This window comes from Molothrus aeneus (assembly GCF_037042795.1).
Source record: "Molothrus aeneus isolate 106 chromosome Z unlocalized genomic scaffold, BPBGC_Maene_1.0 scaffold_33, whole genome shotgun sequence".
In the NCBI taxonomy this organism is placed as follows: Eukaryota; Metazoa; Chordata; class Aves; order Passeriformes; family Icteridae; genus Molothrus; species Molothrus aeneus.
The window spans coordinates 866,878-890,157 of NW_027098761.1; positions in this window are offsets into that span (position 1 = coordinate 866,878).

Consider the following 23,280-nt stretch of genomic DNA (forward strand, 5'->3'; position numbering starts at 1 on the left):
AGACACTGATTTGAAACCTCTGTGCTTTGATCCTTCTCCAAAAGCAGCCCCAGGCAGAGTTATGTAGATTTTTATTTAACCTGCTTTAACTGCTGTTGAGTGGGATGTAATTTGACTGTCCCTGGAACAGCAGATGCAACTAAGAATCTTAGAAATTTGCAACCTGAGAGATAAAGTGAATAGGCAAAAACAGTTCTAGTGGGTTTTCCTAAATTAACTTTTCTCCCTCTCAAAATATGCACATGAGGATAGTTATGTAAATGAATGCAATTGGATGACAAGCACAGCAATGGCACCCTAATTTAAAAATTAAAATTGTCTGAAATGGAAAGTTAAATTGGATGCAATTATTGCAGCCTAAACAAAGAAACTTACTTAGAGCTACACTGATTCAACCTTACCAGGTCTCCCAGTGATGAGTCTAATGGTCCCTGCTAAGCCTGCTGAGCATTCCCTGGACCTCTGCATAGCCCTGTCCCTCTTCAGGGCTGATTTTTTTTCCAGTTCCTTACTTCTTGTTGTGTGGGAAGCCATGACCTGTAACATCAGTCTATTTACAGAAAAAAAAAAGAAATCATGTCAGGCAGCCTGGTGTCTTCAGTGGCAAACTTTTCATTTGGAATTGCTGACTAGAATTCAATGAAAAGAAAAAGAGGTCTTGGGATAAGGGGGGAATATTCCAGGATTTTAGCCCTTCCTGTTTGATAATCCTCTTTTTAGCCTGGTTCTCTGATGAAATGCAAAATAAACAGTTTGTATTTGTCCTACTCCCACTGCCACTCAGTTTCTGAATTCAACAGACTGAGTTTGAAACAGTGACTTAAAAGGTTCCATATATTGCCTTAAACCCACGAATTTAAGAGAAATGAAAAGAGAGAGACCCTAACCCTTCAGTAAAAGGAAAGATGACAAGAGATGGCTCCCCAGGGGAGTGGTATTCGGACAATGCCCTCAGGCACATGCTGTGGGTTTTGGGGTGTCCTGTGCAGGGCCAGGAGTTGAACTTTGATAATCCTAATGGGTCCCTTCTAACTCAGCCTATTACAGAATCACAGAATTACAGAATTAACCAGGTTGGAACAGACCTTTGAGATCATCAAATCCATCCTATGACCAAACACAGATCACAGCACTGAGTGCCACATCCAGCCATTTCTTAAAGAATAGTATTCTGTCAGTCTGTCATTTGTTTCCTGTGTTCCTAATGTCCTCTTGCAGACAGATCACCCTGAACCCTTCCAACAGCACAGCCTGTTTGGTGCTGTTCTTTGTGCCTGGGCTCCCTGTGTGACTCCCAAACATCTGGGGCACCCCAGGAGCTCCTGGCAAACTGGCTGTGCCTCTTTAACCTAGCACTGGTTAGGTTATAGGTGCCATAAAACAGTGCCATTAATGTTGTTAGTCTAATGTTATTAGACTAGTACCCTAATCTGTTTCTGAAAGTTCTATAAACAGTTTATTGCACTTCATTTTCATTGGCACAACTTTCAGGTTTGCTAAACGCAGCCATTTCCAAGAGGCTCTGGGCAATTCTCTTTGTTTCTGTTCTCTTAGAGTCACTTGTACTTGACTGTTCCGCTCTCTTTAGCCTTTCCCCTTTTCCCCTACCATTATTTTTCTCTTCCTCCCTAAAGAGAACTAAATTAAATTGAGAGAACAAGGAAGATGGTACATTCTTGGATTTTTTTCCTCATCCAGGTTGTTTTATGCAGCTTCACTGCTGGACCATAACATCTTGTGTTAGCAAAGGTATGAATGGATAATTAAAAACAAACATACACAAAACAATTCTAAACCAGACAGCATCCACTGTCTGGTTTAGAAAATAAAATGAATTTTTATTTTCTACTGATTTCTTAAAAAGGGGATAAAGGGGCACAATTTTGGACTGACTGCATGTAAATCAAACCTCCTATTAACAGTCTTGTTTTTAACTTATACACAATCTTCCCTTATTTCTTTAATGGAGTGTAAATTGACACCTGGCAGTGCTGTTTCAGAACAAAAACATAGTTCCTTTTTACCCTTTTGCAAGAAAACATGGACATATTTGTACAGTGTCTCTCCCTGAGTGGACTGAATGTCATCAACTGTTACCTTCTTCCTCAGTTTTCCTAATTTTTTAATAAATGTTCTTTCTGTGAGAAGTCTTGAATGATTACTAATAAATATTGTAATGAGCAGTCAAACACTCAAAATTTTGCTGGATAAGGGTTTCCCCCGTGTATGTTTAGAATCATGGCATCACAGAATCATTTAACTTCGAAAAAATCCTTGAGATATCAAGCCAAAATTTATTCAAGCACTGCCAAGCCCACCAGGAGTCCATGTCTGTAAGTGCCACATCTCCAAGTATTTTAAATCCCCCCAGGGATGGTGACTACACCATTGCCCTGGGCAGCCTTTCCCAGTGTTTGACTCAGTGGATAATCTGAGCTCATATCTCTTCATGGTATTTTCCTACTTCAATGTTATTTTCTACAGATCTTGGGAAATGCTCATATTGAATTAATGCCATTTAAAACTTGCTTCATAAAAGGCAGTCTCACAGGGTATAAATCTGTTCTGAATTGGGGCTTTCCTCTGAATAATCTTCTCTTCTGGTTTATGGAAAAGAAAGACCTCAAATGTTTTTTCCTGGGTTGTTTTTAACCCTTTTCTTTTTTGCACTCAGCCTTCTCAGTTAAGAACTCAAAATGCCTCTGAGAATACAACAAACTGTGTGCTGTGTTGCTGAAAAGAAGAAAACCACCTCAAAAGCCAGAGGCTGGGTGCTGTTCAGTGTGGTCTGTGCTAAAGACCATTAATGTAAAAAAGAATAAGAAGGTGACTGCGAGATTTCAACCTGCTCTGAAGAGGCAATGCAGGCTGCAGGAGATGGTGGACATGTGCAAAGTGGTGAGGAAAGTCTTCCTGGTGGTAGGAACTGTCCTGCCTGGTGTTGATGTCACCCAAGACAAAACAGTTCAAGCTCCCATGAGAATGAATGGAACTCTGACCTTTTCAATTTTTTCCAGTTCCTTTCTCAATATGTATTATTTCAAACTCTCCAATTTTCCCCACCATGTTCTTGATCCTTTTGCACCCTTTTTTCTTCCTCTCCCCCCATTACACTGTGTGCTTGGCTGAGGGCAACATACCCCATCTATTTTATTTATCCATCAGTAATAACAACTCCTGCAGCTCACATGAGATAGGTTTGCACTGTCCTATTTCACTAGCAGTCTGATGTGTGGGAAGGAGAAGGCTCTTTGGGTGCTTTCAGCACACGAACAGAAGGGCTGAAAGCTGTGCAGCAGCAGCAGCAGCAGCAGCAGCTCAGTTGTGTGTCTGCAGTGATGACAGACTTAGGTCTCGAGGTAAAAGCACCAGACTGAGGCCTGTACTCTAAAGGATCACCCCCATTAGCTGGCAAAGGGACCTCTCTGGAATTCTGTTTCCTCAGCAGAAAAAATATTCTGATGGTGGTTTTTTGCTTGATAAAACACTTCCTACAGAGGGAAGGGGCTGTGTAAAAGGTAGGTGACCTTGCTGTGGAACGAGTCCTGGTTTTTTCAGTTTGCATGATTTGTGTTTGCCTGATCCAAAGAGGACCTGTGTACTACTGATTTGTGTCTGGAAATCTATGTTTCTTCCATGGTAGTGACAAGTATGTCAAACGTGGGTATATGTGGACTGTGGAAAGGACAAGTCACTGTGCAGAGGCTGCTGCTAAATGAACTTAAATCATTACTGATTTAAGTAGAGCCCTTGATGGGTGCCAACACCACTCTCTTTCTGATTATACTGTAATGGACCTAAATATGCTGCCCTTTCATTGTGTACATGCTGAATCCCACATTGAGTTAATCACATGACAATCTGTTTTCAGTTTAGGGGGTTTCTGTATGTTCTTCTCCTTTTTTTTCTTAATATTTCAAAGACTTTTTTGCCTTTTTATGGCCCATCATATCTTCCCATTTTTTTGTGATTTCAGTGATTCATAAGGACTATTACTTTCAATGCAGCATACACAGGAAACTTTTACATCTGAGTCATTGACAATCATACAAAAGTCAAAGCCACTGTTTTGAAATAACTGATGCTAGAAAAAAAAATTAGTGGCTTGTTTTTTCACCTGTAGATTTAACTCAGTGTTCTGGAAACAAGAGTCACCATAACTCTCTGCATTCTTGATGGGTTACACAACTCCTTCTAAAGAAAGGAAGCACAGTGCAACAGCACCTGCTCCAGTGTGTCTGTATCTTGCTGCAAACATCCTTGAAAGGGGCAAAGGCTTTATGCATTGTTTCAGAAGCTTTCCCCTTCTTCTTCCCCAGTCTGCCTCTTTGGATTCCTTGTACCAGGCTAAAGCAGCTCTTATTCCACACAGAGATGAGAGCTCTGTGTTCTCCTCTTCTTCGCATGGACACTCAACCTCCATCCTCCTCCCATCCCAGCAGGAAATGCTCCCTGATTCTCTCCACGTTCCTTTGGAGACAGAAAGTGCTTGTCACCTTTTCTGTAAATAAAAAATTAAACACAAAGCAAGGCAAGGCCACATTTAAACTGAATTCAGAACCCAGGCACACAGTTTCACAGTATCCATTACTTAGCTTAAAACTGAGGTGCTGCCCAAATGCATCTCCTGCCATCCCTCTTCCAGCTCCATGCTGCTTTCCTTGAAATGATGCCAAGTGTTATTGTGGGTATGTTCAACTAGTTCAGGTCACAGATCAATCTAGAAATATACTCAAATAAGGAAAAAAAAAATCCCACTGTCCACCTGACCACACCAGCACTTGGTTATATAAGAGGTGCTACAGGTACCAAGGGCTAATGGGCTAAGGGATAGAAGGAGACTGTGACTTCTGCTTTGAGCATTAGCATAGGGAGTGTTGAGCCTTGTTCCCCAAAATGTGTTGCAGGGAAAATAAAGCTCTCCAATGGCATGCCCCAGTTGTGACTTGAGCTCCTTGGCTTCCTCTGAAATGTGCCAGAGAAAAGAGGCAGACACTCCCACCCAGCACCCATGGAAACTGGCACAATGCGTTCACTTGTGGAACATCATGAAAGGATACCCATGGCAGGAACAATAACTTATTTGGGCCTGTACAAAAATGAAATTATGCAGATTTGCATGCTCGGTTACCATTTTCTCTAAACTTCCAGGTCACGTGCTGTTTTCTTTCTCTTTGACTTCTGTATCAATACAGATTTCATCTGACTCAGACTCAGTACAGATGGAGAGCTGTCAGCTGTCCTCTAAACGACAGCCTGCCTGTCCCTAGCAAAAAATACCGCAGCTTATGAGGTGAGATAATTATGTCTATCCCACCCCCACAACTCTTCCAAGAGCCAGCAAGCTTTCAATTAGGGAAAGGCCAAAGAAGGAAGATTTTGAAAATCCTGAAGGTTGCAGTCTCTGGGTGAGCACAAACATCACTGAGAAATTTTATAGATTTAGAAAAAGAACGCCTCAAAAGAGAAATGCTGCTCCTTCTCTGGCCCTTACTCCTTGTGGTTTTTTGAAGTTGCCAGAGTTCACATACTTTCTAACTCCCCTGCAAACCTAATCACAACTCTAAACAGACAGAAGAACACCCAAGGGAGCATTATTGATGATAAAGGGCAAGGCACAGTACACAACTAAATGGTTGGTTCCAGGACACACTGAGTCTGATGATAAAATGAAAAGAAAACAGGGAAATCTTAAGTTCAGCATGAAGAGACTTGGCATATTCTCAGCATCTTCTCTCAACATATTAATTAGTCACTTGTTCCAAGAAGGAGGGAGGGAGGGAGAACAGGAGAGCGATTCAAACTGGAGTACAGTGTTGGCACAAGAACAAATGGGTATCAACTGGCTATTAAATAGCTTAGGATGCAATTTAGAAGATGATTTCTAATTGTCAGAGAAAGGAGGTTATAAAATAGCTCTCCTAATAGAGGTGAGAACAGAAAATTTGTTGTTAGACAAAACTTGATGTAATTTATGACTGGGATTATAGGATTTTATTTCCTGACCCAAGGAGTTCCTGCCAGTTTATTACTCATTTCCACCTCCACAGCTACAACATCTTTGTCAAAAACACTTGGTCACTCATGGGAGTCCCTGCTCAGTTATGTTAATGTGAATGAACAGAAACTGAGGAAAAGGTCTGCCCAGAGACTGCTATCTTTGCAGGTAATGACAAGCCTGGTGCAAAGTCAAGATGCTCTGGAGCCTCTCAGCTGCCCTGTGCAATATTTGAGCACCAGATACCAGCACCCCATGCTGAGACCACGGTGAGAAGGAATGGAAGAACCAAACTGCGTTTGTGCTCAGCACTGAGGACAGGGCCATTGTGGCCACAGAGCAGATGTCACCAGGATGGCTGCCTTCCCAAGAGTGACTTCCCTGAGAAGATGGACAGCCCAGGGAGCACCAGATGCTCGTACAGCCAGTTGTTCAAGTCAAACCAACAGAAAGAAGCAGGAGAGGCTCTCTGTGTGGGATTCCAGTGACTGTTTATTGACAGGTGCACTGAAGGGGTCCAGGGACAGCAAAAGAGCCCCGAACAGGGGAGAGTCCAGGGCTTTTAATCAACCCAGAGTAGGTTGGGTATAACAATCTGAAGGCCAATGGGTGAAAGGATGAAGGGAGGTACAAAGCAGGGATCAGGGGAGAACAACCAATGAGGGAACAGGGGAGGACTGACAGCAATGTGGACCAATGGGGAGGTAGAGAACAGAGAACTTTCCAAAACTAGGGGGGGGGGGGAATTAAGGGTAATGTCACAAGTACTATTAACATATAACTCAGAGAACTGTGAGAAAAAACTCGAAGGAGTCACCCTAACCTAAGCCATGCTATCTTCCCAAGGCATCTCAGCCTCTCCTTCATCCATGTGGAATACTACAGGCCATGACAGCAGCCAGGGAAAACCAGGGTCTGTTTAAAGTGCTTTATCTGTACTGATTATAGATCTTGCTGAGGGCAAGTGATTCCTCTTTACTCTCACATGGCTGAATTCCCTCAGCTCCAGGAAGCTATGAGGGAAGCACAGGGAATATATGTATGTGCACAGTCAATTTTCCTCAGCCTCTTGGGTAACCACAGAGTGCTTGAAATATCACCAAGAAGCAATGAATCCGGGCAAGCTTCTTACAAATTTCTACTTCCTTTCTTTTTTCTCATTATTTCTCTCTTCCACCCCCCTCCTTACTTTTTAATCCTTTTGATTTCCAGCCTTTCATTTCAGCTCATTCTAAATCAAACCCCGGGCTTTCTTTAGGCACTCTATACTTATGCCATGAATCAGATTTCCTTTCCTACTCTTAATAAAACCATGGGAAAGTTTTACTGAGAGGGAGAAAGGGGGAGAGAGAGTGAGAGAGACTTTATTAGCACAGAAGCACAATTTTGCAGCTGGTCTGATGAAGCAGAAGATGCCAACATGACTGAACAAGAGGTAGCATTCGGTGTGCTTTTCTGCAGTGTGACAACCTTGGAAGAATATTTGCATGAGATGCTGCTAAACAAGTTGTTCTAGATGTGCACCTAATTTTCTGAAGCCTCTGGCAGCCTGGGTTGGGTATACTTAGTGGAACAAGAAAGAGAACAAAGGCTTGTGCTCATTCTTATCGCTGCCGTTCATGCCCTGCTCATGTTCCCTGCCTATTTCTGCTGATACTGGACATGAACTCGTTCCTCTGGCATGAGGGATGTATATTTTTCTAGCCCTGCTGCCTTGCAACCCACTGTGTGGGATACAACCCTGCTGTGACCACTGGGAGAACAGAAAATGGGGCAATTCTGCCACCCTTTTTCTACTTTGTTAGTCAAGGCTTTTTGTTCTCTGCTAGGATAAGTACCCAGGAGTATTTGAGCTAAAGGGTGAATAAACTCCTTAGAACAAGCCATGCTCAGTTTTGTTTCCAAAATCATCTGTATGCTGTCTCTCTGTTGACAATAATAAAAACTGACTAGTAAACGTGGGTAGACACACCACTGCATGAAAACAATGTCAAATAATGGCTTTAGGCACCTGGAAACTAAGTCTTGGATGTGAAGCAGAATCATCCAGATAATCATCTAAACCCTCCAGTGGAGCTCAGCCTGAGAGTCCTCAACTGGAGAGAGAGAAACCTCCTGAAACAGCAATGTTAACCTGCTGTGTTGTAACAGGGAATCAATGCACTTCACTTTTGTGTTTGTGCTTCACTTGGTCTGTGCCTCTGGATGAGTAAAAATCCCTTGAAGCTCCTCAGTCTCCTCCAACACCGTGTTAAAAGGCAGTTTTCTTCTTTTTTAATGTAAATCATTACAGATAAGTTAGGATTTGGGAAGTCCAGTGGAATGGCACCAGCATAAAATTATTTCCCACATTTTGAGTCAGCTAGGTCAGGTTGTTAAGAAAATGTTATGTCTTTGTTGGGCTAAGACATTACTGAAAACCAAAGAGATAATATTTTCAATATCTACATTCTTCTTCCTAATTGCTTCCCAGAGAGCAAAATTCAAGCTTCACAAGCTTCACAAGCAATTTATTTTGCAGATAGCTTCTTAAGAAAATAAGAGACATGAAGTCAAGAACATAGCAAAAATGGAGGCAAAACCATAAAGACATGATTATGCAGAGGCTGAAAGGATTAAATCCAATTAGTTTCATGTATGTCACATAAATCTCTTCTAGGTTAAGTTTAATTTGAGTTTTCTGCAGTTCACTCTGTTCAGTGTCCTGCAGGTGTTCCTTCCATGTAGTTTGGCAGATCAAGGTTGCTTCTACACAGTCAGGAAGTTTCAATCAATATTTTACAGCATTTCCTGAACTTTTAGAGGTATTTAAAATTATGTTTTTTACGCCCTGAGAAGGCAACCCGGCAATGCTTGCTCTCCTTTGTCATGAAAGGGTAATCAGCTGTAAAAGTTGTTTCTTCCTGTCAGCCTGATGTGCCTTGTGTCACAAAGAGAACTTGGAAGAGAGACTGAAACTGTACGTTATGTGATTTAAAATACAGTGCCTATGCATTTTAAGACATTCACTATGTTATGTTATGTTGTGTTATATGTTATTTGTTATGTGTCATATGTCATATGTCATATGTTATGTTTGTTATATGTTAAAGTTCAGTTTCCCATACTCACCTAATACTAAACATGATGACTGCTAGGGCACACCAGCTGAGGAAAACTTACTGGATGTGGGACACTTCACTGTCACATGAGCAGCCATGTGAGCTCTCAGTGTTTCTTTCTCTTCCTCTGTGTAGCCTGAAACCTCTCTGATTCAGGGATGCAGATCTTTGGAGATTTTTTTAAGTCAAAGCCCACACACACAGCACAGAAGCACCTTCAGCCCTTGGGACCTGTACCTGGAAGAACACAATTCTGACACTCCTCAGGCACTCAGTTTAATTAAGGATAGTTGTGCTCTGTTCTTTCTTACTCTCTGCTTTCTCTGATAATTCTGGGTAAGAAACATTTTCAAGTGTTTTGCTCAGATGAATAGTCAACCAAAGACTTCACCTCCTACTGATAAAATTTCCAAAATCCTTACTGCCACCTGTTCATTGCATATGTTGCTTAGTTGGTTTTGTTTGGTTGGTTGGTTTTTGTTTTGTTGTTGTTTGTTTGTTTGTTTGTTTGGGTTTTTGTTGTTTTTTTTTTTTTCCTGGAGTCAACATAGTATAACTCTGGTCTTACAGTCCTTTTATAGAAAACTCCAAAAATATTTTCCCAGAAGTGGGAGCACTACAGGGCTTATTAAACAGTAATATTGTGATATTTCCTTCTCTGTGGGGTAAAGCCATTGCAAAATTAGGTTTTATATTTCTTTTATCCAGAAAGTGTACACAATAAGTTGAGTGGAAGGAAAGGATGAAGAAGGAAAGGATTCAGACAAGAATTTCCCCTCTTTTAGGCATACAATAAGAGGTAACCTGTGTCACCTACAAAATGTATAATTCTGAAATATTAAATTTGGCACAGACATTGCAATTCAGTATTTTTCACTATTTAATAACCAGATGAGTTGGGCATTACAAGGAAAGACAGGACCAAGTGCATCACTTCAACAGTGTCCCATTTGCAAATAGTATCTCCTTTTTTTCAAACTTTCTAAGTTAATTGCTTTCCAATTTATGCATTGAAAAATATGAAACCAGGATAATTTACATACTGACATGGGCCATAAAATAGTCACTGAATAACAATGAAGTGATAGCAAAGGGGAGCAGGATTCCATCCCTTGTCAGACGCTTTTACTTTGTATCTTTATCACTTGGCCCTTCTGCCCTAACATGAACATCTACTTGGCTTTTCTGTAAACAACATCCTTGACTCCATCAATCACCAGGGAGTGGGCAGCTTTTACAAGCTAGTGATGGATTTTTGCAGGCTGACAAATGGGTCATGCACTGCTTTTCACTGAAAGTGCATTTTACAAGCTAAGGAATTAGCTGATAAAGTAGTTATCAGTGGCTCTGCATAATGAAAGCCACCAGCTATAGAAAGCTTGAAATTTCATTAAAGTTGTTTTAGAAAAAGCCTATTTCTGCAAAAGCATTCTATTTGGCAGCATTTCTGCATTTATCTTTCCTGGGTTTTTTGTTTCTCTTATATTCTTTTTGCAAATACAGAAGCATTTGTCTGATTTTTTTTCTTTTTTTTTGCTACAGTTACTCACAAAATTGATGTTACTTCGTTACTTAGGACTCTTTCCTTCAAGAGCAAACTGATGTACTTCAGTGATGATGTAGCCCTAAAACTTTGCAGTGTCCATTACATAGTCCTTTGGGATTGTGCTACGAGTGTGAAATAAGCAGTAACATATGAAGAAAAACTGAGTGGACAAAGCAGTTTTGGTTCAATGCACTGACAGTAAAGTTTTCCACTGTGGAAACTGCTGGGTTTTGGTCATATCAGGCCTCTGCCATACATGCTGTGGCATAGTGTGACATGTTTTATGTGGATTTACTCTTGAAAACCTGATTCCCTATTTCCTTTCCTTTTTCCTGGCAAAATGTTAACAATTTTTAGCAAAGCCACACCTCACAAAGGTAGCTTTAACTATGGAGAGTTATGAAAGGCAGCACAGGTTTTGGCACAGATCCTGGTGATGCTCATACAATTGTGATAGTGCAGTGTAATTGTTTTCTTAATACAGCAAATACAGAGAAGTTGATCAGCAGTTGGTGGCGTTTGTTCTTGTGTCAAGTGTTCTGCAAGAGAAGTAAATATTCCAGATGGACCGATTTTTCTTTATTCCTAAAACTGGCTGCTTCTTATCCATAAAAACCACTCTGCCTTTGAGTCCAAAACAGAACAAAACAAAAAAGGCAAAAATAACACAAAAAAAAGAAAAAAAGAAAAGAAAAAAGACCATGTCCTGTGAGACAGCCTGGCTTTGTAATTTCTGCTTGCTGAGAAAAAAAAGTTGAATGACGTACTGTGATCACAATTTTCACAAAACACTGTGAGAAGCCAGTAAAATGTTTAACCAGCATGTGTTCTTGCATAATGAATATCTTCCCTTTGCCTTGGGGCACATTTACAGAAGTGCTTTGGGAAAGACATGTTTTCAAGTTTTTAACCACACACATGGCTTTTGCTTCCTTAGATACTTTAGTAAAAGTATAGTTATAGTACTGGAGGCTACCAGATATTTCGAGGCAGAGAATCCTGTGTTTTATCTGTTAATAAGTTTTTGAAGCCAGACAGTCCAATTAGGCAACCTGTTCTGACCTCTTGGGTAGAAATATAGAGGCAGTGTAAGTACATTTACACCAATGACAAGAGAGAATAATTTCTCTTCTATCAAATATTTACATCTCTTTAATGTTCAAACATTGCATAGTAAAGACTCAGAGTGGATTTTCAACTGAAAATAACAAAATGGGAAATGAAAAAAAGAACTAGTAAATAGGAACAGCATTTTCTTCTCTGTATTTTACAATTTAAATGGAAACTGAATAGGACATGCAGACATGAGATGCAGATGAGATGAGAAAGGGATAATTATAATTGCAGATGTTCAACTCGGCAGGCCCTTTGTGTGCTCCTTTCTCAGTAACTGTGAGAGATGAGCATGTCTTCAGTGTAAAACCCTGACCTTAACCCTTGTCCCTCACATTTCTGTCTAGAGCTGACCAAGAAATGTCCTGTTGGGGGATTCCCCTGCCCCACATTCACTGCCATCCCAAGAGCAGATCTGGAGTGGTGGGGTGGGGGTCCTGTCCATAAACCCAGGATTGCAGATAGTGGGGTGGATTGGTTTTGCAAGGCCTGGTTTTAGGTAGCAGGGGGGCCACAAAGATGGCTCCTGTAGGAAGCTGCTGGAAGCTTCCAGCATGTCCGACAGGGCAATGGCTGATGGCTCTGAAGATGGACATACTGCTGGCCAAAACTGGGCCAATGAGAAAGGCCAGTAATGCCTCTTGATAACATATGTAAGAAGAAAATCAAAGTCACGAGTTTTGCTTCCAGCCAGAGAAGAGAAGGCGGTGAGAACATGTGAGGGAAAACAACATGGAGACACCAAGGTCAGGGGAGAAGGAGGGGGAGGAGGTGCTAAGATTCCTCTGCAGACTGTGATAAGACCAGGGTGAACTATAAGTGCCCCTGCAGCCCCTGGGGATCCAGGAGGGATGCAGAGATCCACCTGCAGCCCATGGGGAAGGTGCCCTCATAGAACGGATGGATGCCTACAGGAGGCTGTGATCCAGGAGGAGAGCCAGTGGAGAGAGGGGCCCTGTTTCCAGGCTGGAGCAGCCTGTCCTTGCAGGACTGCACCCTGATGAAAGAGACCCACGCTGCAGCAGTTTTGGGGGTCTGTTTGCCCATGGGGGGAATTCACATTGCAGCAGTTTTAGAAGAACTCCAGAGTGGACTGGAGAAGTTGACGGAGAACTGTCTCCTATGGGAGGAACCCCACGGCCCTCACAGGATGGGCTCCTCTCCCAGAAGAAAATCTCAGTGATGGACTGACCAAAGCCCTAGCCCCTGTGTCCTGCTCTGTCAGTGGGAAGGAGGAAGGGACTAGAGGGAAAGGGTGTTTAAAGGCTTATTTTCCTTCTCATTATCCTTTTCTGTTTCTGTGAGTAATAAATTCACTTTGCAACTTTAGCTGAGTCTGTTTTGCCCTGAAGTGTTTCTCCCAGCCTTTATCTCACTCATGAAGACTTTGTTAACTTTTTTCCCCCTTTTTTCTCCTTTGCCCAGCTGTAGCAGGGGAGGGTGAGCAAGTGACTCTCATGAGTGCCTGGTGTTGGGCCAGTGTACCTCCCCTTCCCAGGGGGTTTTGGGGGGCACAGGAGAGATCAGTAGGCATGGGGCAGGGATATTTGGGGTGGGGAAACACTCCATAAATCTCCCCAAATTGCCCATTTGCTCTCCCTGAACCAGCCTAATTCAGCCCTAAAATGGTTGGGGGCAGCAAGACACACCCGTGTCCCAGCAGCTGTGTGCCCAGCCAGGACAAGGAGCAGGGCTAGGTATTCTCCCAAATTTCCCCCTTGCCATGACACAGCTGGACATGGGCGGAGAGGGCTGGCTCAGGCTTTATTGACCACCTGCATGCCACAAAGGAGCACAAAATCCACTTGCATCCTCTGCAAGATGCCATCCTGGAGCAGAGCCATCCCCAAAGGAGTGCATGAGCCCAGGGCAAGCCCATCATGTGCAGTTAAGGAATTGTGAATTTAAGAAGTCAGTGGGGAAGCCCCACATGACATGGCACTCGGATCACATGGTGATAAATTTGGATTGTCTGTGCTGAAGACAGCAAATTAAACCTTAACTGACTTCTAGATTTTGAACAATAAATTCTGAATTCCTTCAATCTTTTCCATCAGTGTTTTTATACTTAAGAGTGCTCATGGAGTGACTCCACCACTGCTTCACTAGCCAGCCAGCCTCCTGACACCTCATGTTCCCAGCAGTAGCTGATGTCAGGGTAAATTTTCACAATTTATGGCTGAAAATTTGTAAAATTTTGCCTCTGTTTGAAAACATGATTAGTAATTTTGTAAGATGTTATATTTTTTAATAAAAATCCTGGTTTTCCATCCCTGTATGCCCAGGACTTCTCAGGACAAAGAACTTGTCTGTAGGAGGATGTCAACAATTTCATGTAAGAGAAGGGGAAAGAGAAGGTCCCAAACCTAACCTTAACCAGGCTAGCGAACCCAAGGCTACCAAAGGAGTGTTGTCAGCAGGGTTTGTCAGGATGCTGTGCAAAAGGAAGGAATTTGGGTGTCCCCACGTCACACTCAGCAGTGCATTCAAAACCTTGGTCAGTCCATACTGTTCTGGAGCCTCTTCAGATCTGTTTACTGAAGTTAAAATGCAGATTTCCCTTCACTTGTTGCATTTTTTTACATCATACACTCGACTTGTTAAAGCATGGAGTTGATAGTGGATCCCTGGAAAATGTTAAAAATAGTCTTTGAAAATACTAGGCTTTGTGTTTTCTCAGATCATTGCGCCTGTGTAAGCAGTATGATAAAAGATATAATTGTTAGATGTGATGATTGTTTAGTAATTAAATATAATTATTATATAACCATAAGAAGAATTGTGAGAAACTATGTTGGAAATTTAAAGGGGGCTATGTTTAGCTGAAATCTGTGTATACAATAGAACAATATAAGTTTAATAATTAACATGAAAGTTATGTAATGATAGAGTATAAAACACGTTCACCTCGAATGTATGGTCAGAATCAGATTTGGGTGGAAACTACCCCGATTCCCAGAGTTCTTGAATAAAAAGCACCACATATAATCACTTATGTGATTATGTGTTTTTGAACGCTAACATTTTGGCGACCCAGATGGGACCCTGCAGGTGCTGCTGAAGCGAGTTTCGCGACTCGACCACGCTCCAGCCGGCACCGAGGGATTCTCGGGGAGCTCGATCGGCCGCGACCGCCTCTGCCGCTTGCAACGTCCCTGGGAGAAAGGTAAGGTGCTTTTTACTTTAGTTTGGGTGCCTGCCAATAAGACGCAGCGAAAGCTACGCTTGGTTGGGCTAAAGGAATTCCTGCTGGTACAAGCCTAGGCGCCGTTCCATAAGACAATCACGAAAGCGTTGCGGGTTCAGCAATTTGTGGTGTATTTGGAATGGAGAAACTGAAAGGGATTTTGGGTGGCAACACCCCTATCCTGCAAAGTTCTCCTTTGGGGTGCTTATTAGCACATTGGAAACAGGGTAATTTTGGGGAAGAATTACGTAAAGCTAAGTTGATTAATTATTGTAATACATGGTGGCCAGAATATGCCTTGGAGAATGGTGAAAAATGGCCAAAAAATGGTACTCTGCAATATAACACTATTTCGCGGTTAATGTCATTTTGTAAACAAGAAGGAAAATGGGATGAGGTTCCGTATATTGATTTGTTTTATATTTACGGGGAAAGCCAGAAAGCTTGCCCCAGTTGTGGATAGAAAAGACATAGACAAAAACAGACTGTAATTGCCGTCTTGTGACAAGGTATAGGAGTGGAAGGGCCAGTATTTGTAAAAATGCCTTTCTCTCCTGCAGATTTAGTTATTTGGAAACAAACAGCCGGAACTTATAGAGAAAATCCTGATAAAATGGCATGAGTAGTAAAATGGTTATAAAACCTCAAAATCCTGACTGGGATGACATACAAGTAATATTAGATACTTTGATGGATTCTACTGAGAAAGAGATGGTACTTAAGTCAGCCAAAGAAAGGGTAAGAGAGGACATCAGAAACAGACTCATAACAGGGAATTTAGATGTGAATTTCCCAATTGAGGATCCAAATTGGGACCCTAATTTATTAGGTGATATGAGGAGACTACGGAAATATCAAGAGTGGATCCAAATAGGAGTTCAGAATGCTGTGCCCAAAACTATAAACTGGTCCAAACTATATGAGGTTCAACAGGAAAGGAAGGAATCTCCCACTGCATTTTTGGAGAGGCTTAAAGAGGTAGCAAGGAAATATACAGATCTCCAAATGGACACAGAACAAGCAAAGGTTCAGCTTGCTCTCATATTCTTGGGCCAGTCACAGGACGATATTCATAGAAAATTGTAAAAATTAGAAGGGAAAGAACTAAGGAATTTGGATAAGCTACTTGAGGTAGCCTGGAAGGTATATAACAATCACAAAAGAGAAGCTAGTAAAAGGCAGCAGCAGAATCTTTTGGCAGTAATACAAGGAAAAGGGAGCCCAAATTTCAGGGGACGTAACAGGAATGGTCGAGGTAGGAGGCCAGTTACGCAGGGGTTAAACCTAAATCAATGTGCATATTGCAAGCGGGAGGGGAATTGGAAGAGACAATGTCCAGACTTGAACAACCAGTTTCACCAGGGCAATCAGTTCCAGCAGGTTACCAAGAAGATGGTCCTGGGGGAGTATACCAACTAACTAGACATAGAACCGGTAAAACAAGTTAAGGAACCTGTTATAAATATACAATTAGGACATAAAGATGTGAAATTTCTAATAGATGCAGGAGCTACTTACTCGGTATTGAATGATTTGCAAGGACAAATTGGGGACAAGGAAACAACAATAGTCAGCGCTACAGGGAAAGAGGAAAAACGGCCATTCTTGCAACCCCTAGATTTGTGTTTTGGGAACAAAGTTATAATACACGAATTCTTATATGTACCTGAGTGTCCAATTCCACTTTTAGGGAGAGATTTGCTAGAGAAACTTGATGCGGTAATAACCTTTGAAAATGGAGAGCTTATAATGAAAATACCTGAATCAAAGACGGGACAGATATTAATGATCAAAGAAAAGCCTGTTCCCTCTATCCCTAGGGAGGTAGAAGATGCAGTGATTCCCTCTGTATGGGAGACAGATATACCAGGAAAATCTAAATTGGCACAAGCAGTGCATGTAGAGTTAAAGGAAGGGGCGAGGGCTGTACAAGTCAAACAGCATCCCATAAAACCAGAAGCACGGCAAGGAATAGTAAAGATTATTGAGAAATTCTTGAAATACTGAATTTTAGAGGAATGTGAATCAGAATTTAATACACCAATATTTCCAGTAAAGAAGCCAAATGGTGAATATAGATTAGTGCAGGATTTGAGAGCAATAAATAAAATAACAAAGGACATTTATCCAGTGGTAACAAATCCTTACACATTGCTGACATCCAGAAAGGAGATATATAAATGGTTTTCTGTAGTTGATTTTAAAGATGCCTTTTTCTGCATCCCCCTTGACAAAGAAAGTAGGAAACTGTTTGCCTGTGAGTGGGAAAACCCAGGGAATGGGAGAAAGACCTAGCTCACCTAGACACGATGTAAGAACTCACCGACCCTATTCAGAAACCAACTGGCAAAGGAGCTGGAGATTTAGACCGAAAATGGGCAAGTACCAAGAGACCAATACCTGTTGTTGCAGTATGTTGATGATATACTAATAGCTACAGAAGAAAAGCAACCTGTATAAAGGTAACCATTGAGATTTTAAATTCACTGGGATTGGGAGGTTATAAAGTATCCAGAGAAAAGGCACAAATTGCCCAACAGACTGTGATTTACCTGGGATGTGAAATTTCACAAGGGCAACGAAAACTAGGTACTAACCGTATCCAAGCTATTTGTGCTATTCTGGCCCCAGAATTTACATGAGCTGCGAGTCTTCCTCAGGATGGCAGGATGGTGTCGCCTGTGGATCATGGACTATGGACTGATTGCGAAGCAAATTTGGGGCAAACCACAGAAAGAAGCCTTCCTAAAATTAAAGGAAGCACTGACAACTGCTCCAGCATTAGGGTTACCCAATCTGTCTAAAGATTTTCAGCTGTTTATACATGAAAGGCTGCGCCTTGCACTAGGAGTCCTGACCCAACGTCTGGGAAGCTGGAAAAGGCTGCTGGGCTATTTTTCCGTTTTCCAAACAACTTGACAACATTAGTGCTGGGTGGCTTCCATGTCTGTGGGCAGTCGCAGCCACTGTGATGCTGATACAAGAAGCCAGGAAGCTTACTATGGGAAAGCACACAGATGTCTATGTACTACACATGGTAACCATTGTCTTAGAGCAGAAGGGGGGCCATTGGCTATCCCCAAGCAGGATGATGAAATTCCAGGTAGTCCTGACTGAGCAGGATGATGTCACATTAAAAACAACTAACCTTTTGAATCCAGCTTTGTTCCTAGGTACCACAACTGAAGAAGGCCCATTAGAGCATGCCTGTGTAGAGGTAATAGAGTACACCTATTCAGCAAGAGAAGACCTGAAAGATGTCCCACTAGAACAGCCAGAGTGGGAGCTGTTTACAGATGGGAGCAGCTTCGTGGAAAACGGAACCAGATACGCTGGATATGCGGTAACAACAGTCAGTACAGTAGTGGAGGCAAAGGCATTACCACCAAATACATCTGCCCAGAAGGCAGAACTGGTTGCTTTAACCAGGGCACTAGAATTAAGTGAAGGGAAAAAGGTAAATATCTGGACTGACTCAAAATATGCTTTTGGAGTGGTGCATGTACACGGAGCACTGTGGAAAGAAAGAGGATTACTATCTTCTCAAGGTACGCACATTAAACATCAGGATGCAGTCCTGCAATTGATAAAAGCAGTACGAAAACCTGAACAAGTGGCAATTATACACTGTAAAGCACACCAATCAGGAAACTCCAAAATCTGTGAGGGAAATTGAAAAGCAGACTGGGCAGCCTGACAGGTTGCTCGAAAGGTGCAAACAACAATGGCATTGATACCTTTAAAGCTTAATGTATCCCAATTCAATTTGCCTCCAGAACCAAAATATTCAGTAGAAGATGAGAGACTGGCACGTTTGCTAAATGCACAAAAGAATTCAGAGGGATGGTATGTGACTGCACAAGGACAAATAGTGGTACCCCCCTTGATTATGAGAGAAGTTCTACAAATTAAACATAAAGAATGTCACTGGGGAGCAGAGGCATTAGTAAAATTGCTAAAGCAGAGTTTAATTTCGGTATGGATGTTAACAATGGCAAAATCAGTAATGTCAAAATGTGGTATCTGCTTGAAAAACAACCCAGTGGCTAGGCGACAGGCACAGCTAGGAAGAATTCGGATAGGAATAGAGCCAGGAGACTATTGGCAGGTAGATTTTGTAGAACTGCCAAGAACTCGAGGATACAAATACCTGTTAGTGGGGGTTGACACATTCTCTGGGTGGCCAGAAGCCCTCTCCTGTCTCACAAACCAAGCAAAGGAAACAGTTAAGTGGTTACTACAGGAGATTATTCCCAGGTTCGGGGTACCCCTAGGGGTATCATCAGATAGGGGGCCCCATTTTATAGCTACAGTAGTAAGAGAGGTAAGTAGATTGCTGGGGATAACCTGGGACCTCCACACACCATGGAGACCCCAGTCGAGTGGACAGGTAGAGAGGATGAATCAGACACTAAAAAGGCAAATCAGTAAAATATGCCAAGAAGCCAAACTGCAGTGGCCCCAGGCTTTGCCAATAGCATTGTTGAGGATTCGGATAAAGCCTAGGAGTGGGATGTCAGTCAGTCCTTGTGAGATACTGTATGGGAAACCATATGAATCTCCTGAGCCTAACCCTAATGTACACGTCACAGGAAAGCAGGAAGTGTATAATTATGTTCTGTCTCTTGGGAAAACTTTAGCTTGGCTCGGGAGCATCCTCGTGTGGAATAGACCACTGACTCTTGAGAACCCAGTTCATAACATACATCCAGGAGACGAGGTGTACATCAAGAACTGAATGAAGAACTGCTGAAAGAAAAGTGGAGTGGACCCCATCAGGTACTGCTGACCACCTTTACAGCAGTCAAAGTAGCCGGCGTGGACCCCTGGATTCATTACACCTGAGTGAAGAAAATCCATCCTGAATCACGGACTGTGTAAACTGTGGAACCAACAAGGCTGCAGATAAGATGTGTTTAATTACTTTGAGAATGCTATCAGTAATTGTGCTAACATTATGGTCATTAATGTCTTTGGGATGTGGAATGCAAAATGATCAACTAACTAATAATAACTAATTCTAGAATGAGGAGAGAGGTACAAACAGAAACACAGGTGATAAAGGTTTCTAATGCAGTTCGGGCTGAGAATGTAATGATTGGATTAGTCAAAGACTTTGCCAAAATGCAAAACACCAGTAGAATAACTGCCTGTCTGCCAATATCAAAGGCAGCAGGAGACCCAGTAAATTGGGGAATCATAACATCAGAATTACCTGAAATACAAAAGAACAAAACAATTACATGTAAACAGGTACCCGAATGGAGGCAAGTAATCAAGGAAACTTGGGAGAAAATAGGAACATGGATGAGACCCATGGGCCAGAAAGACTGTATTCTAAGTGATGGCATACTAGGAACCACTATGGGAGAATCAGGAGGCATCACACAATGGCAATGCTATTTGCCACACTATCAAAAGATTATAGAAAATGTTACAGAAACCACTCTGGTATGGAAGTGTGAGGCCAAGGATCAGAAAGATCAGATAGAGCCTTGGGACAGTGCGTGGTCTGTGAGTATTCTTCAAAGATTCCAATATATGGCAAACACCCCTTGGTGTATTAAGTGGGAAGGCTCCAAACACTGCCACCAGTAGCAGAACAAGGGCAGACAAAGTAAGTTGGTGGGCATGTAATAAAACTTATGACTGCACTTCAGATGATGTAGAGATAAAACAGATGCCTCCCCTGGCAATAGCCCTACAAATTGGTTGTGCTTGCAGAGGGATCAAACATAAACAAGGCAGAGTGAATTATAAAGTAGTTGTAGGATGTACCAGAAGTACAGTCTGAAGTCCAGGACAATTTGTATGGGCAAGAAGTGATGGCACCTGGACAACACATCTGCCTGTAGACGGGAAAGTAAAGGAGATTGCTTTAGGCCTTGCAACCTCATGTCCAATTTAGAAAAAGTCCCCATTTAACAGAAAACATGAACTTCTGCAGATAAGAGCAAGACGAGAAGTTCTAGACAATGAAAATCCAGATGATACTTGGCAAGAACCCTCTAGTGGAGTGAAATTTGGGTGGGCCCTAGAGTCATTGCTTGGTCCTATAGCAAACTATCAGAGTAGGGAGATGCTGTACAAACTTACAGGTCAGGTAGATAGACTGGCAAGAGTCACCTGGGAAGGATTTAAAGAATTTAATGTACAATTACAAGCCACCAAAAATGACTTTACAAAATCGATTTGTTACTCCTGAAAGAGCATGGAGTATGTGGATTTTTAAAGGGAGAAGTTGATCATTGCTGTGTTCATATCCCAAATGTAACTGCAGATGTAGAATATGACATCAATCAGTTGAAACAAATAGAGCATGAAGCAAGAGAAGAGCAAAAGGACTTGACTACAAGCTGGTTAGGAAAAATCTTTAAAGGGTTAGGTTGGAATGTGAGTTCATGGATTAAATCTATCACTGAGAGTGTGATAATCTTGCTAATTGTATTCTTAGCAATTTGGTTAGTTTACAGCATCTTAAAGGGAGAGATACAGAAGAAAACGTCCTGGAACCAGAAAATAATAAAGGCACTGACATGAGATCCACGCCCACCATCTACTGGTTCTCCAGTTCGTGATAGCATCCACATCAACCATGGATTTGAAGAACGTCAAGTATAAATTGAGGAATAAAAGACTGTATCAAGTGAAAACATTTGCACCTATAGTGAAGTGAAAATGCTTTCAAAGGGGGGAGAATGATAGTTGAGCCCTGGAAAATGTTAAAAATAGTCTTTGAAAATATTAGGCTTTGTGTTTTCTCAGATCACTGCACCTGCATAAGCAGTATGATAAATGATATAATTGTTAGATGTGATGATTGTTTAGTAACTAAATAAAATTATTATATAACCATAAGAAGAATCGTGAGAAACTATGTTGAAAATTTAAAGGGGGCTATGTTTAGCTGAAATCTGTGTATACAATAGAGCAATATAATTAATTACATTATATTAATATATTAATTAATATATTAATTAACAACATATATTAATTATATTTATTATTAATAATTAACATGAAAGTTATGTAATGATAGAGTATAAAACACGTTCACCTCGAATGTATGGTCGGAACCAGATTTGGGTGGAAAACACCCCAGATTCCCAGAGCTCTTAAATAAAAAGCACCGCATATAATCGCTTATGTGATTATGTGTTTTTGAACGCTAACAGAGTCATAAAATCATAGATTACTCTAAGTTGGAAGGGATCCATGAGGAAAGTCTAATTCCCATCCCTGCACAGAACAACTGAGAGAAGCACACCTTGTGGGCTCAAAACAATCAAGGTCCATAAAAATGTCATTAGTGGATAATGGAAGAATGTTAATTATCCATTTTGCATTTATTATGGGAAAAAATATTAAGTTCAGTTCAACCAATTTTATTTGATGACAGCAATGTATTTTAATGTTTTCTTTCTTTCTTTGATTTCTAAATAATTGTTCCTTTCGCTGATTTTCAGATCAGAGAAAATGAGTTACGTCATTTTGCTGGTAATCCATGGCATGTCTGTCCTTGAGTCTTCATTGCCAGAATTTGTACCAAAATACACCATTATAACTTAGACAAGACATTTGTCTCACTAAAATTTCGATATTTTAAAATTTGAGAATCAAATTTGTACCATTTATTAATAAAATGCAGACTAAGGGGAAAAAAAGGAGGAGATAGTCAAATAGAGGAATTTTTTCCTGTTTTTTAAAAGAAGTATGTTTGCCATGCTATTTCTTTTGACATAAAGTCTCTTATTTTGAAAGAAAACAAAACAAAATAAGCACCGAAAGAAAAGCTAAGAACTACAAGAAGGTCTTAGTTAATTTTCCTAAGCTGTGTAGGGAACAGAGACTTCTATAAAATATGTAAACACTATGTGTCTCTGAGGAGCTGAATTTCCACAAATTAAGTTTTATTTCCTTTCCTTGAAGAAAAGCTGTTGTGCTGTCAGCTGCACAAGGAAAAACTACTGCTAAGCCATCTGTTCAGTTACATTTCTTGGTGTTGAGGGTAATGGACTAGTTGCAGTTCATTGCTTAGCAGATAATTAAGCATCAGGTTATTTAATTATTAATATTGGTTTCTATAATTATTGAAATTAGTTGTAGATTTTAATTCCCATGCAGGGGAAAAGCCTGTTATACAGAATAGGCTTCCTGTAAGGTATGCAGATGGATTTATTGGTGTTGCAAAGCCAATTGTTTGTGGTGGACACGATGTACAGCAAATGTTTAACTACAGAAACTGTGCTGTAGCTCTCAAGGGAACACGTGCAGAAAGTGCAATGGGAGACTCCACCAACAGCTCAGAAATTCTGATCTTTGTGGCTACAGGGGG